Source organism: Xenopus laevis, chromosome 3L (genome assembly GCF_017654675.1).
Source record: "Xenopus laevis strain J_2021 chromosome 3L, Xenopus_laevis_v10.1, whole genome shotgun sequence".
NCBI lineage: Eukaryota > Metazoa > Chordata > Amphibia > Anura > Pipidae > Xenopus > Xenopus laevis.
This window is the reverse complement of record NC_054375.1, coordinates 71219966-71235368: the sequence shown is the minus strand read 5'-3', so window position 1 is coordinate 71235368 and position 15403 is coordinate 71219966.

The following is a 15403-nucleotide window of genomic DNA, read 5'->3' as shown; positions in this document are numbered from 1 at the left end:
TTTAAGCCTTGAAATGAGCATTTTGGTAGAAAAATCTCTGGTGTAAAAATATTAAAAAATTATAGTTGACTCTATCATAAGAGATTAGCCCATGTGTTTTCCTTCTTAACGGCACAGATAGTTATTGGGTTAGAAGCAGTAGATTGATAACCCATACAACAACTGCTTGGAAATAAACACTTCAACCAAGAGAAATAAATAGATTTCAATTCTATTTGAACATGTTAACACTAATAAAATGTTACGGAAAAGGGAGAACTCTTATTACAATCACTTTTCCCAGTCGCAGGACCTGGAGCAGATCCCAATTTCTTGCAAGTCAAAACAGTTTAAATAAGTTTTGCATTTTATTGTACCACTAGAAACTAGCAAGTCAGATAAAAGTAACATTTGGATAAAATGCCTTGACTTGACTTTTCTATGCAGTATATACCTCTCCTGGGACTATTCACCCAGACCCCATGCTTTAAAGAGATTGATTTTTGAAATATTGTCTTTTACTGTAGGAATAATCCCACCAAGATCGGTGTCAGTGGTGGATTAATTTTACCATAATTTTCCAAGAGAACCAGAATTATTATTAATATTTTAATGATTAACACATATTTATATTAGTGCAAACATTGAACATACAGATTTAAATAAAGAATCAACTAAATAAGCCTAGCCAAACAAGCTCACAATCTAGAAAATGTAAGCAAATGTTTCCGGTGCCTCATTTTGGCACATAAACAAGATTTTCGCATGATCCAAAGCTTGCCTACATAACAGTGTTCACAACAAGGCTGGTGCCTGCTTGATGTGACTGTAAATTCCAAGACTAAAAGAAACAAGACTGAAATAATTTATATAGTGTAAGTTGCTTGACTAACATCATAGAATAGGATTTGGAATTATTTCTTAGGGTGACAGGTCCCCTTTAAATGTTGCCGCCTGATGCCAATGAGTAAGTGAGAAGGTATACAGATAGAGAGGAAAACTCAGTGTACACTCCAGGGTGGTTCCGGTCCTGTCACACTATGCCACTGACCTACATCTCTCTGTAACTCAATGGCCTCAGTCTTCAAGCACTTATTTCCCTAAAACAAATTCTTTGCTACATGCCCAAGATAAAGTTCTTCCTTAAAGTAGCACGTCCACTGCATCTCCTGCCAGAACCTCAATGATGTTCAGAGAACAGCTATTCATCTTGCACTTCTGCCCATAGGCATAGTATATGCCCTCCTAAAGCTGGCCATACATATGGAGATCCACTTGTTTGGCGAGGTCGCCAACAAGCAGATTTCTACCTGATGTGCAGTGGGTGATATTGGGCTGATCCAATCCTGATCCTAGGGCCCAACAATCGGATTGTAACAGGCAGTCCGATTGAGGACTGCATCAATGAACCAATGTGGTCCTCAATCCTACAGGATTTTTAAACCCGCCTAATCTATATTTGGACGGCTTTCGGCCAGTTATGAAATCGTGGACACCTGGCGCAGGGCCCCATACACTGGCAATAAACTGGGGGCCTGTAGCCTCCTAACTTAGAACTAGTGTAGAAATCAGGCCAAATTGATTTGATTAGGTTGTTAAGCCATGAACTTCATAGGCAGGTGTGTCCAATCATGAGAAAAGGTATTAAGGGTGGCCATTTGCAAATTGTGCTTCTGACTGACTCTCCTCTGAAGAGTGACAGCATGGGATCCTCAAAGCAACTCTCAAAAGATCTGAAAACAAAGATTGTTCAGTATCATGGTTTAGGGGAAGGCTACAAAAAGCTATCTCAGAGGTTTAAACTGTCAGTTTCAACTGTAAGGAATGTAATCAGGAAATGGCAAGCCACATGGACAGTTTCTGTAAAACCCAGGTCTTGCAGGCCAAGAAAAATACAGGAGTGGCATATGTGGAGGATTGTGAGAATTGTTACAGGCAAGCCAAAGATCACCTCCAAAGATCTGCAAGAACATCTTGCTGCAGATGGTGTATCTGTACATCATTCTATAATTCAGCGCAATTTGCAGAAACAAAATCTGTATGGCAGGATGATGAGAAAGAAGCCCTTTCTGCACTCACGCAAACACAAACCAAGTCGCTTGTTGTATGAAAAAGCTGATTTAGACAAGCCACATTTATTTTAGAACAAAGTGCTTTGGACTGATGAGAGAAAAATTTTGTTATTTGGTCATAACAAAAAGCTCTTTGCATGGCAGAAAAAGAACACCGCATTCCAAGAAAAACACCTGCTACCTACTGTCAAATTTGGTGGAGGTCCCGTCATGCTGTGGGGCTGTGTGGCTAGTTCATGGACTGGGGCCCTTGTTAAAGTGTAAAATTGAACTGCACTGGAGAGATTTTGTATGGACGAATGGTCAAAAATACCGCCATCCAGAATCCAGACACTCATCAAAGGCTATAAGAGGCGTCTAGAGGCTGTTACATTTGCAAAAGGAGGCTCACCTAAGTATTGATGTAATATCTCTGTTGGGGTGCCCAAATTTATGCTCCTGTCTAATTTTGTTATGATGCATATTGCATATTGCATATTTTCTGTTAATCCAATAAACTTTATGTCACTGCTGAAATACTACTGTTTCCTTAAGGCATGTTATATATTAAAAGGAAGTTGCTAATTCAAAACTCCAAAGAATTAAGAGGGGTCCCCAAATTTTTTCATATGACTGTATATATACATATATATATATATATATATATATATATATTTTTTTTTTTTTTTTTTTTTTTTTTTTTTCTTTTTAAAGGAATTATGTAGTGTGTGTTGCTTGGGAAAAGTCCCTCTTTGTATCCTTAAATTATTTATGAGCTTATGCATTAACATATCTTCTGCAAATGCACTTTTTATGAACATGAAATACTACACAGGCCTTTCTTGAAATGTTCTCTCTGCAGGTTGTAAAGAAGTTATATAGGCCACTGGGATATGCATTTGTAGCTGAGTGGAATGGCATACTATGACCGACTGCAATTTCTGTCTAGTAATCATAAAAATATAGTTTAACATGGAAACACATAAGGCTATGCAATGGAAAAAAACAGAAGTGTCATATGCTCAGAATGGCACCTGTTCCTTATGAACATCTTTTAGAATCAGTTTCATGCAAAAGTAACAGCATCACAAATACAATTTAAAAAGTATGCGCCAGTCACCTACAGTATTTTTTATAGATAATCTTCCTGCTGCTGCTGTCTTGAAGCCCATAAAGGAAAATAATAAAAAGCTATTGGGTTTTATATTTAGAAACCCAATATCCACAAAGCTCCATATTACAGAAGGCTTCCATTTACAGTAATTACATTTTTTTATTTCCTTTTTTCTCTGTAACAATAAAACAGCAGCTTTACTGTTTCGTTTACTTGATTTTTAGTAGACTTATTTATGGATACAAGTTACAGAAAAACCGATTATCTGGAAAACCCCAGGTCCCAAACATTGCAAATAATAGATAGATAACCTATTAGATAACATGCCTGAATGAATGTAAATATTTTGTACCATTCTGAGTACAGTTGTGATGCTAGGCACAATTTCTTATGTGTATATATAGGATGAAACCATGGGCAGTCCCATCTACATTTTTAAACAGATGTGCCCCCCCCAAGAACAGACATCTTCCCCCACAACTTAAATTTTAATGACATATTCCTGTGGCCTAGGAGCTACTCGAGACTCCCATATCACTTCCCCCCCGCACACTAGCTCTGCTCAAAAACCGTTCACTTTCTCTCGTTATGTAATTTTACACCTGTCTCACGCTTCTCATTTTTCACATCTTCGCATATTTAGTCTTCTGAATACTTTCTGCAGCTGTGTGGATCATACACAAGTTGCAAAGGTGCACACTGTCTGTTGTAAGAAAGTACGGGGTATTTGACACTCACTGAAGACAGGAATGGACAGGACCTGGGGTTTTCTGGATAACAGGTCTTTCCATACTTTGGATCTCCATACCTTAAGAGGGTTATTTACTAAACTCAGGTCGGGCTTTTTGTGGCAAAACTCGTTTTCATTTTTTTTTAAAGAAAACTTTATCAAGACTTATTATAGCCAGATACAGCAAAAAGTCTGAATCTGAAAATCCACCTTCTCAGACCGGCCAAGGTTATGTATAAGTCAATGGCAGAGGCCATTATCCTATTTTGAAGTTTCTGTGGTCAAAAATCCCAAAAATTTAGGCTTTTCGTGAAAACATTGAGTGATCTAGGGAAAAACCTTCGAAAAAAGTGTACGGTCCAGGTTCTTGCTCGATTTTATCATGTTTGTACCGAAACTGATTTAGTTGTGCTTTTTTAATAATACATAAGGTTAAATCATGGATTCTATTTTAATCAGACTTTTATTTTAGTAACTAACCCTCCCAGTCTACAAAAATCATTTAAACATTAAATAAACCCAAGATTTTGCCTCCTAAAAAGTAGACTGTACTTTACAAATTATTTGTACACCTACAACCTCTCATTCATCAGAACCACAATCAATGGCATATGATACATTTGAACCCAGGTATCATTTAAAAAGGAATAGTTAATTTAATTGATTAAAATAAAAATAACGACTAAGATGGCCCATCTTCAGTTCAAATCATGAAATTAAATCCATTAAAAATATTAAGGGCTGTAATGAAAGTGCTTAGACAAGGAGAAGTACAGCGTTCAGCACATAGCTGTGGGAATGCCTATGAATTGAAAACATTGTGCTCTGATGATATCGGGCCAGTGGATTATGACTGTGCCTCTTGTTTATCAGGAGACTTTCCTTTCAGCGAAGTTTTGCTTATCTGTATAAAACTACAAACCAAACTAAGCGAAAAGGGCATAAAGAGATGGAGAGAAAGAACAGACCCATAGCTCTTTTATTCCATCTAAAGCCAAGATAATCCAAACATTAAAGCTTCCCATTACTCAGCTCATTTTGTGACAGACACATGGCATTCATGACTGTAAATATAAAGCAGTGTGCATGTTCTATAACATTGGGTCTCATGCAAATTCCCATTGTAATTTAAATCTGTTTAATTATATGGGTCATAGTAAAGGTTAAATTTACTATATAAGTGGGTTATCAAGGAATTCTACAGCTCTACTACATAATCAGAATGTAACAATACCAACTTAAATGTAGGACATTATTGTGGGGCTGGGATTTTTAAGGATTAATTGCCCCAGGTAGGTGTGGAAAAAAAGACCAGGGAAAAGGTAGAGCCATGCTTTCCTAACAGAGACTTGCACTTGCACATAATTCTAACATATTCTTTTTTGTAGTAGATACCATTTCTGCCTTGCAGCACTGGGCTTTTAGGTTCAATACCTAACTGAAGCACATATGATTATCCAGAACGCTTAGATCCTGGGGTTTTCCAGATTTTCCATAATCCAATAGGTTTGTTTTGCCACCAACATAGATTCATGCAGCTATTATTGTGTTTAATGAGAGAATAAAACACCTACTTGTGCCTAATGAATGCAGAGCTGCTTAAAGCAGGCAGTGCTGTATTCATGGAGGAAGGGTATTTCTTTGCAGTCTAACCTGCACCCAGGGTGAAAAATATGGGACAGGGTGCAAATTACCAGGAGTCATGGCAGTTTGCACCCCTTTTTTTAATTGCATTTTAAAAAATGACCCCAATAATGTTTTGGTCAACAACACAAATATCCTGTTCCAGGTTTTTAAAATCAAAGGAATACATTGTTTGCAGTGCTGTAGCTCATTTATGAAAAACAACTACCCCAGTTATTTCAGAAAATCTGACATAGATCACTCTCAAAATGCATTAACAGTTTGAGCCTTTATAATCAGGGAATGGGCCAACCTGGTGGGGCCTGCAGGCTCTTATCTGTTAAATGTTTTGTTTCTCTATCCATATTTCTTGTTATTTAAATACATCCTTTCATATGGAACATTGAATAGTTGCTGGATTGTGATAGTTAATGGGTCCATTGAAAACAACACTAAAGTGCTTCAACATTTATCTATAGCTGTAGGTTTTCCACAGTTACAGATCTGATTCATTGCCCAAGTTGCCCTGCTAAGGAATGATGCATTAAACAGGCTCCAACAGTAACTTTTCAGACTTTATCACATGGTGCTAAAAGCCAAGTATTTTGTTGTAGGAGACTGAACAAAGAAAAGTCTGAAGAGCAGCAGGTGAGGATGAACTTATCTGTAGTGTGCTGCACACTTCATGCGTTTGCAATAAAGGTGAAAAAAAACCCATTTTGACAGCATGTGAAAGTCATTGAAGTCAGACGTTTATTCATTTGCCACCTCCAACCTCCTCTTCTTTGCCCCAAGTTACAATTCTTTTAATTGGCAAGTTGCTTTGTTGCCTTCTGCTTGAACTGTGAGCGCTTTATGACTGACTGAGGGATGCCAGCCTCAATAATGCTTATAAACAGAGGCAATAAAGGAAACTAAAAATTGCTACTAGTCCTTTGATCTGAGTCAGAGGAGCAGTAGTCTCCATTTAATGCACTTTGCCCCAGAAAAAATTGTCCTAATGAAGCCCATCTGTAATGTTTGTTTGAACATCATCAGATATACTAAAAAGTAAATATACTAAATTTACTTTTGTGAAAAGCAAATGTTGTTCCGTATTACCCAATATGTACTTTACTATAATGCTGCTGGTTTGCGGATATGCAGCAAAATCATAAAGAATTAAAAAATGGATCCTAGAAACCTTTAGAAATAAAATGCTGTGAATTTTCAGTAGTTTAATTAAAGGTTTGTTAACCATGCAGAAATAAATTCCTTTTATCCATAGAACTATACTTGACTAATGTTGTCTTTAAAGTCATTGTAATTCAAAATATTACATTTTGTATTATTAAAGCAAATGTAGTACTATGAAATTTTCTACTAAACATTAATTTACAAATTATTTTAATGGTACAATGTAATCATATTGAATGCGGTGTCTGTCCATTTATAATCCCTGCACTACTGACCTGACTACATACACCAATAAAACAATGTTGCTGGAACTCTCCTCTAATTCAGACCCTCCATTCTGATTCTTTACAGGTCTGTTACTTACAGAACATGGAAGGCATTGTAGGAAGCTCTCCCATTACTTCTTTCATGTTTAAATGCTCATAGTGAAAGGTAGAATCTCATATATGTGAATCCTTCTGGCTCACTATATTCCTACTCCTGCTTTAATATACCATGGAGAAATTTTGGGAGTACCATTTAACTAAGTGAAACAAAGTTATGTAAGGAAATATTTGTAAGTCCCTGAGATTTGCAATATGCATTAAAATCATTGAAGTCACTTAACAAATAATTGGATGTCCATTATTTATGTGTATATAATGATATATCTGTAAAGGCCTTGGGAGCCTGCTTGGGCAGTTCTGGTCTATTGGTCTTTTTTCTTTGTAGCTAAGGAGAAGGCACCAGACCTATCAAGCAGGAACACCATCCCTTCCTCAGGATATAGTATCTATGGGACCGATGGGTGTGTTAGGAAGCAAAGCTGTTAGAAAGGGAAGTTAAAGTGATACTAACACAAAAAACTACTCCTCAAAGTATTAAAGGAAAACTATACCCCCAAATGAATACTTAAGCAACAGATAGTTTACATCTTATTAAGTGGCACGTTAAAGAATCTTACGAACTGGAATATAGATATTAGTAATATTGCCCTTTTACATTACATTGAACCATCATTTGGTGATGGTCTGTGTGCTGCCTCAAAGATCAACCAACCAGAAATAGGGACCCATTTACTAACAATTTTTTCCACTAATCTTTAGAAATTCATGGTTTTCTCATGTTTGAGATTTATGAATCAAAAAAAACCACGATCACCTCACCAGATAAAAGTTGTCCTGTAGAAATCATTCGGGGTTGTGCTGATCCTATTGGACCGCTCAAAATCAATTCAGACTTTAAGAGGTTTTCTGATTTTTTTTCACTAGAGGTTTTCAAGGTATTCCCATTTTTTTAGTGCAGAGTTCAGTTTTTTAAATAAATCTCATGACAGTAGGGGGCAAATTCATCAAGGGTCGAATATCAAGAGTTAATTAACCCTCGATATTCGACTGGGGAATGAAAATCCTCGACTTCGAATATTTTGCGCAAATACTTTGATCAAACGATCGAAGGAATAATCATTCGAACGAACGATTAAATCCTTCGAATCGAACGATTCAAAGGATCTTAATCCAACGATCGAAGGATTATCCTTCGACCATAAAATCGTAGCCAAGCCTATGGGGACCTTCCCCATAGGCTAACATTGGGTTCCGTAGCTTTTAGATGGTGAACTAGGGGGTCGAAGTTTTTTCTTAAAGAGACAGTACTTCGACTATCGAATGGTCGAATAGTCAAACGATTTTTAGTTTGAATCCTTCGATTCAAAGTCGAAGGTTGAAGTAGCCCATTCGTTGGTCGAAGTAGCCAAAAAACACTTCGAAATTCAAAGTTTTTTTTCTTCTATTCCTTCACTTGAAGTTAATGAATTGGCCCCTAGTAGTTTTAGAGTTTGTGAGTTTAGTTGTGGTTTCAAAAACCACAAAAATTAGACTGTTGATAAATAGGCCCCTAAGTGTGGAAGCAAAATACATTAATTTTAGTGGTGATTAGGGCTGACAGACTAGGAACCCCTGAGCTAAATGATCAAAATAGACTTTGCTCCTATATTTTTACATGACTTTGTTGCTGCCTTTGTCCTTTTGATGTGTCTGTGTAGTATAACAATCATGTTAATAATTCAACAGAATCAATATTAAAAAATAATCCACAGCTAAGTGTATTGAATGACATGAACAGTGGAATTTTAAACCTAATTACATTAATGAGCAATCCCAAGAGTTAGGTAAATACATAGCTATCTTGTTGATCTCATCATGAAAATCTGATAAATAATGTACAATCGCCTCTCTTACAGCATTTTTCTTATAATTTCCTAATATCTGAGTGTCCTTCTGGTTATAAAATACACGTCACATTTATAAGTCAGTTAGAATCACAGATCACACAACAGAAGCAATATAAACACTTTGGGGCCCATTTGCTAACAACTGAATTTTGATTTTTTAAATCGATTTCTGAAAAACAATTTGTGGTTTTCCTATTTTTTTAAAAGCTCTAAAAATTCAAGATTTATTAAGTGTAAAAACCATGAAAAACTCTTAATACCAAACTCCGCCAGGTAAAAGTTGTAGAGGTTCTATATACTGTAAGTCAACGGGAGCTGCACTGATTCTATTGGACCATTTTAAATCAATTCAGACTTTGAGGTTTTCAGATTTTTTTTTTGCTAGGAATTGTCTAAAAACTCCAATTTTTAGAGGTTTTAGAGGTATTCATATTTTTTTTTCCAGATCTTTCAGCGTTATTTGCCGTTTGTATTTTTTTAAAGAAAATCTTTTAATAAATGTCATGAGATTTGTAGTTTTAGAGAAAGTGAGTTTAGTCGTGGTTTGAAAAACCTCTAAAACCACTAAAATTCAACTTTAATAAATAGGCCTCCAAGAATATAGTACAAATGATGATCTTGAACATTAAATTAAATTAAAAGAGACCAGAGGGGGTAATGCAAAAAGTTTGTTCAAAACAAATATTACATCAAAGTAATAAACAAAGCTTATATATGTTTATATATAAACATATATATATATATATATATATATATATATATATATATATATATATATATATATAGATATATATATATAGATATATAGATATATATATATATACTTAAGTTCTTCTAGAACAATATCCCTGTTGAGTAGATATTTCTAAATGACTTCTATTTTATAGCTGTGCACTATGTACATGATAATATAAAAGGCATGCTCAGCTTTAGCAAGTATTTAGCGAACATTTGCCAAGCTTCAAGAAGCACGTAAACATGTGCCCTCAATTTTTCGCACACTAAAGATGGATCACACTAAAATTGCTTCTTAAACTTAGCAAGTACCCTCTAAGCCATAAAATGTCTCTGCTAAATAAGAAGAGCTTAATGTGATCAGCCAACATAGAATAAACTTTTCTTTTTTTGCCCAGAAGCCAGTGCTTATGGGCTGAGAAAATACCCCACTTTTTAAACAAGAGTGGTTTTGTTTAAGGTGTATTTGCTTTTGCAGCATTGTCAAACATTCATTACATTTACCTCACTCCAGGAAGGAAATCTAAAAACGTCTCTTCAGTTTTTCAGGAGAAATCAGGCTTTATTCTTGGAATCAGTGCTATTTACCACAGAATCATTTTCCAGCCAGTCTTGGGGGAAATCAGTATATTTTGGGGACAGGTTTTTAAATGAATTCCAGAGAATGATGATTTCTTTCCATGTGTCTCTGGTTTGACTTAATATGGAAGAATAATTACAAGTAGAAAACATTTTTAAGTAATGAATTGCATATGCAATTTGCAGTAAAGAATAATATTAATAGAAAATGTAATTGTAATGAGTGATATGCAAGAATCATTAAACCGTGCACAAAGTTTAGCTGATGATATAACTCTCCATAATTATTGCTGTTGTACTTTATTAAGGGGAAATGTGTTGTGTATCAACCATTCTGCAATACAAAATAAATAGTTATGGGTGACAACAAAAACATGCTGGATATATAAGCTGCACTATAAAGAGAGTCCTGATTTCAGTAGCAGAATGAGGAAAGAAGGCCAGGCCTTTTCCATGCACAGATTTCAATGTAGATTCAACTTTGTGAAGGCTAATCATTTGAACAAGTTATCAGATGCAAGTTATTGCCGGCTAGTATAGTTCATATGAGATAAGAAATATGAATATATATTAGGGCTAACACAATTGTGTGTTATATTGTAGTATCTGTTGAGAGAGGTGTGGCTTTTGCAACTCACCCTGCATTATGCTTAGATGACCTATGTTGCACACAGAACAGGGTACTGCTTCTCTAACTGCAGATATCTAATTTAGACTTTGCACTGTAATTTATTATTATTAACATGTATTTATAGAGCGCCAACATATTGCGTAGCACTGTAAAGTAAATGTGATTATACAACTACATCACATGAATTACATACATAGAATATATGGAGTAACAAACATCACAATCAATACAGGTACAAAGAGGTGAGGAAGGCCCTATGCATAGGCATACAGTCTAAAGGGAAGGGAGTAATACACAAGGTGTGGGAGTGGGCAAGATCAAAGTAAGTGGGTGAGAAATGTGGTGTTGTATGTGGTGTTGCGTTTGGTAGTTAAGCAGAGTGAGGGTAGGCTTCTCGAAAGAAGTGCGTTTTCAGAGATTTTTTGAAAGCAGAATGGTTGGGAGAAAGTCGGACAGACCGTGGGAGAGCGTTCCAGAGGAGGGGTGCAGCCCTTCCAAAGTCTTGAATGCGAGCATGTGAGGAGGTAATGTGAGTAGCAGGTCAGTAGAGGAGCGTAGTAAGCGAGTGGGTGAGTATATAGAGATGAGTTCAGAGATGTAGGGTGGAGCAGAGTTGTGAAGTGCTTTGAAAGTCAGTGTCATTAATTTGAATTTGATTCTGAAAGGTAACGGAAGCCAGTGCAGGGATTGACAGAATAGCGAGGCAGAGGAGGAGCGGTTGCTGAGGTGTATGAGCCTCGCAGCAGTGTTCATTATGGACTGGAGAGGTGACAGTCCATGGAGGGGGAGGCCAATTAAAAGAAAGTTACAGTAGTCTAGACACGATATGATGAGAGAGTGAATAAGAATTTTGGCAGCGTCTTGGGTGATAAATGATCGTATTTTGGATATGTTCCTTAGGTGGAAGTGACATGATTTAATAAGTGACTGGATATGAGGAGTGAATGACAGGGCAGAATCTAGGTAACCCCAAGGCACAGGGCCTGGGGAGAGGGGGTGATAGTGGAATTGTTAACTATGATGGATACTTCGGGGATGCTACTGGTGTTAATTGGAGGAAAGAAAACCATTTCAATTTTAGAGAGGTTTAATTTAAGGTAGCGTTGCGACATCCAGGTAGAGATAGCGGACAGGCAGGAGGAGACGCGAGTTAGGAGTTCTGGGTTGAGATCAGGAGAGAGATAGATCTGAGTATCGTCAGCATAGAGGTGGTAGTGGAAACCATATGAATTTATTAATTTGCCAAGGGAGGAAGTATAGAGGGAGAATAGTAATGGTCCCAGGACAGAGCCTTGAGGAACTCCAACAGAAAGAGGTAGGGGAGAAGATGATACTCCATTGTAGGAGACACTGAAGGAACGATTGGTGATGTAAGAAGAGAACCAGGACAGGGCTGTGTCACGAAGGCCAAGCGACTGGAGGGACTGGAGGAGGAGAGGGTGATCTACAGTGTCAAATGCGGCTGAGAGGTCAAGCAGTATTAGTAGTGAGAAATGATTGTTGGCTTTAGCGGTTAAAAGGTCATTAGTTAGTCGAGTCAGGGCAGTTTCCGTGGAGTGTTGTGGCTTAAAACCAGATTGTAGGGGGTCCAGCAGGTTATTGTCAGAGAGGAATGAGGTAAGTCGGTTGTAGACTAGGCGCTCAAGTAGTTTAGAGATGAAAGGTAGCAGAGAGATAAGTCGGAGGTTGTCAAGATTGGAGGGATCAAGAGAGGGTTTTTTCAGAATGGGGGTGACAAGAGCATGTTTTAGTTGAGAAGGAAACAGTCCAGTTGAAGTGCCATAATGAAGTGACCTTGAATACTATTTATTTATGGTTTAAGTGGCACAGACAATGAAGTGCCATTTCTCCATTAAGAAAAAAATGAGGTCTTTTAATTCTATATTGGGGTGATCATGGCAAATGGACCAAACAGTGGCATCTTAAATGCAGCAATACAATTGTTTGCTCACCTAGAATAATGCAACTTATGTGTGCTTAATTTTCAGAAATTCCCAGACAATCTAGAAATTGTCAACATACCTCACCTTATAATTGGTTCCATATAATTCTTATTCTTATATGGTTGGTGATAGCAGACAAATGCCTAAATGTTAAATTATACAGTATACAAGTTAAAACACGGTGAGAGAATAAGGAACATCTGTTTCAGAGTAAGACTGACAATACAGTTTAAGGAAGAAAACATAACTACCATAACAGCGTCATTTCTGTAAGGGGAAAATCTGTCTGCACAGAGCAATCCGAAAATTGGGACCCACAACAAACATTCCTCTGTTATTATGCTCCACACTCGTCTACTGAACTACCTGGCTGTATACAAATATGCATTTTCTTTAAATAATAAACAATAGAAAACCTGACATTTTGACATAGTAGATGGCGGAAGAGTTGAGACTGTGTTTAAAAATAAAGTGTTAGGTTGTCTTGTGCAGAAAGTTAATAAAAAGGAGGAAGTGAAAGGCTGCTCATTATTTTTAATGACTTTCCTTCCAGCAGAGTGCCTGTATCTCCCCTCTATTGCATGCTGCTTTATTTCAGTTCATTATAGCACATTTAACAGCCTTCTACAATGAATACTTTGTCCTAAATAGCCAAATAGATCAGGTGGCCTATAGTGCTGGACTATCCAGCCTAATTCCTGACCCTTTTACTAAGCTGATGATGCAAGGAAGAGCCATGTGACTGTGGACCCATTACCCATTGTGTATTTGGTAAGTGTCAGTTAATAAAGTTATGTCATCTGTACTCCACAAATAAATAACCCTTCCATAGCTGGATATATATATATATATATATATATATATATATATATATATATATATATATTTACATGGAAACGTTAGTCTTCCATGTAAATAAAACATTTCTATTTTTTGTTTAAGACCTGAGAGTGCGGACCTTGTTTGTGGGATAGATATTCTAATATATTGGACACACCCAGGCATGTTTGAACCTAGTATCGAGAGTGCCGACTCCTCCATGGACTATATATATATATATATATATATATATATATATATATATATATATATATACACAGTCCAGAAGTTCTTAACGCACACCGTAATTCATAATTATAGGTCAATACCTGGGTGCTATCTTCACTGGCAAAATTATCCAAATAGCAAAAGAAAAAAGATGCACACCAGGATTTGTATACAAAAAGTTAAAATTCCATATTTATTGATTTACATTAAATTTCGGCCAACGTTTCGGTCTGCTCGTCTTGATAAAGGTCTTAGGAGCAGACCGAAACGTTGGCCGAAATTTAATGTAAATCAATAAATATGGAATTTTAACTTTTTGTATACAAATCCTGGTGTGCATCTTTTTTCTTTTGCTATTTGGATAATTTTGTATACAAATCCTGGTGTGCATCTTTTTTCTTTTGCTATTTATATATATTATATATAGATTCGAAGTTCTAACGCACACCATCCAATGGAGTTTCAAAAATAGAAATCACATACCTGGGTGCTACCCTAAAAAAGCTGCATGATCTAGAATCCGTAGAAAAAGGTGCACACCAGGATTTTTCAATAAAACTTCAAATTTATTAAATAATTTTAAAACAGGAACCGGCCAACGTTTCGGTCATTCTCTAAGACCTTTATCAAGTCTTGATAAAGGTCTTAGAGAATGACCGAAACGTTGGCCGGTTCCTGTTTTAAAATTATTTAATAAATTTGAAGTTTTATTTAAAAATCCTGGTGTGCACCTTTTTCTACGGATTCTATATATATATATATATATATATATATATATATATATATATTATATATATATATATATATATACATATATATATATAACTAGATAGGTGCACTCAGATAGCCATGGTGATGCCTAGGTGCTGGAACAAAAATTCATATCTGTAAAGCAAAAAAACTTCCGCACACATAGGTCTTGCTTGATAAGTGAAAAAAAGCTGGTAGATTTATATATGGGTCTTGATAAGTGAAAACAAGCTGGTAGATATATATATACTGTATATATATATATATATATATATATATATAATAGTGATAAAATAAACCAACATTTGGTTGGATGTTCAGATTATGCACCCCAGGAAAGGGGGCTATTAATGAAGACATTTTAAGAGGGGGAAAATAACATTTTCCTTTTCCGAGCCCAAAGTTGCCATTGGATTTCTATGTTTCTCTCTGACCCCAGCTTCCCCTGCTGCAGTTCAGCCGAGGTTGCTTAGAAAAGAAACAGACATAGAAATCTGTTTTAGAGTGGAGGTGTTCAGACAGTGAATGGCTAGAAGGAAGAGACAGACTACAGACCCCATTGAATGACTAGAAGGGCAGCAATAAAGTTGCCATTCTGGTGTGCTAAAAATAAAGTCCTATTTGTTTTCAGTTTCCACTTGGTGTAAAAGGGCATTCATTCAACTGAGACCAAAATCGAATTCTGCTAAGTCTGCAAAATAAATAAGGGAAAAAACTTTAAGCAATTGTAAGTCTCAGGATTCATAACTCATATAACATTTGTCACCAGACAAAATGTAACTACAACTTGAAATTGTATTATATAAGGCACATTTTATATACAGCCCTGCCAC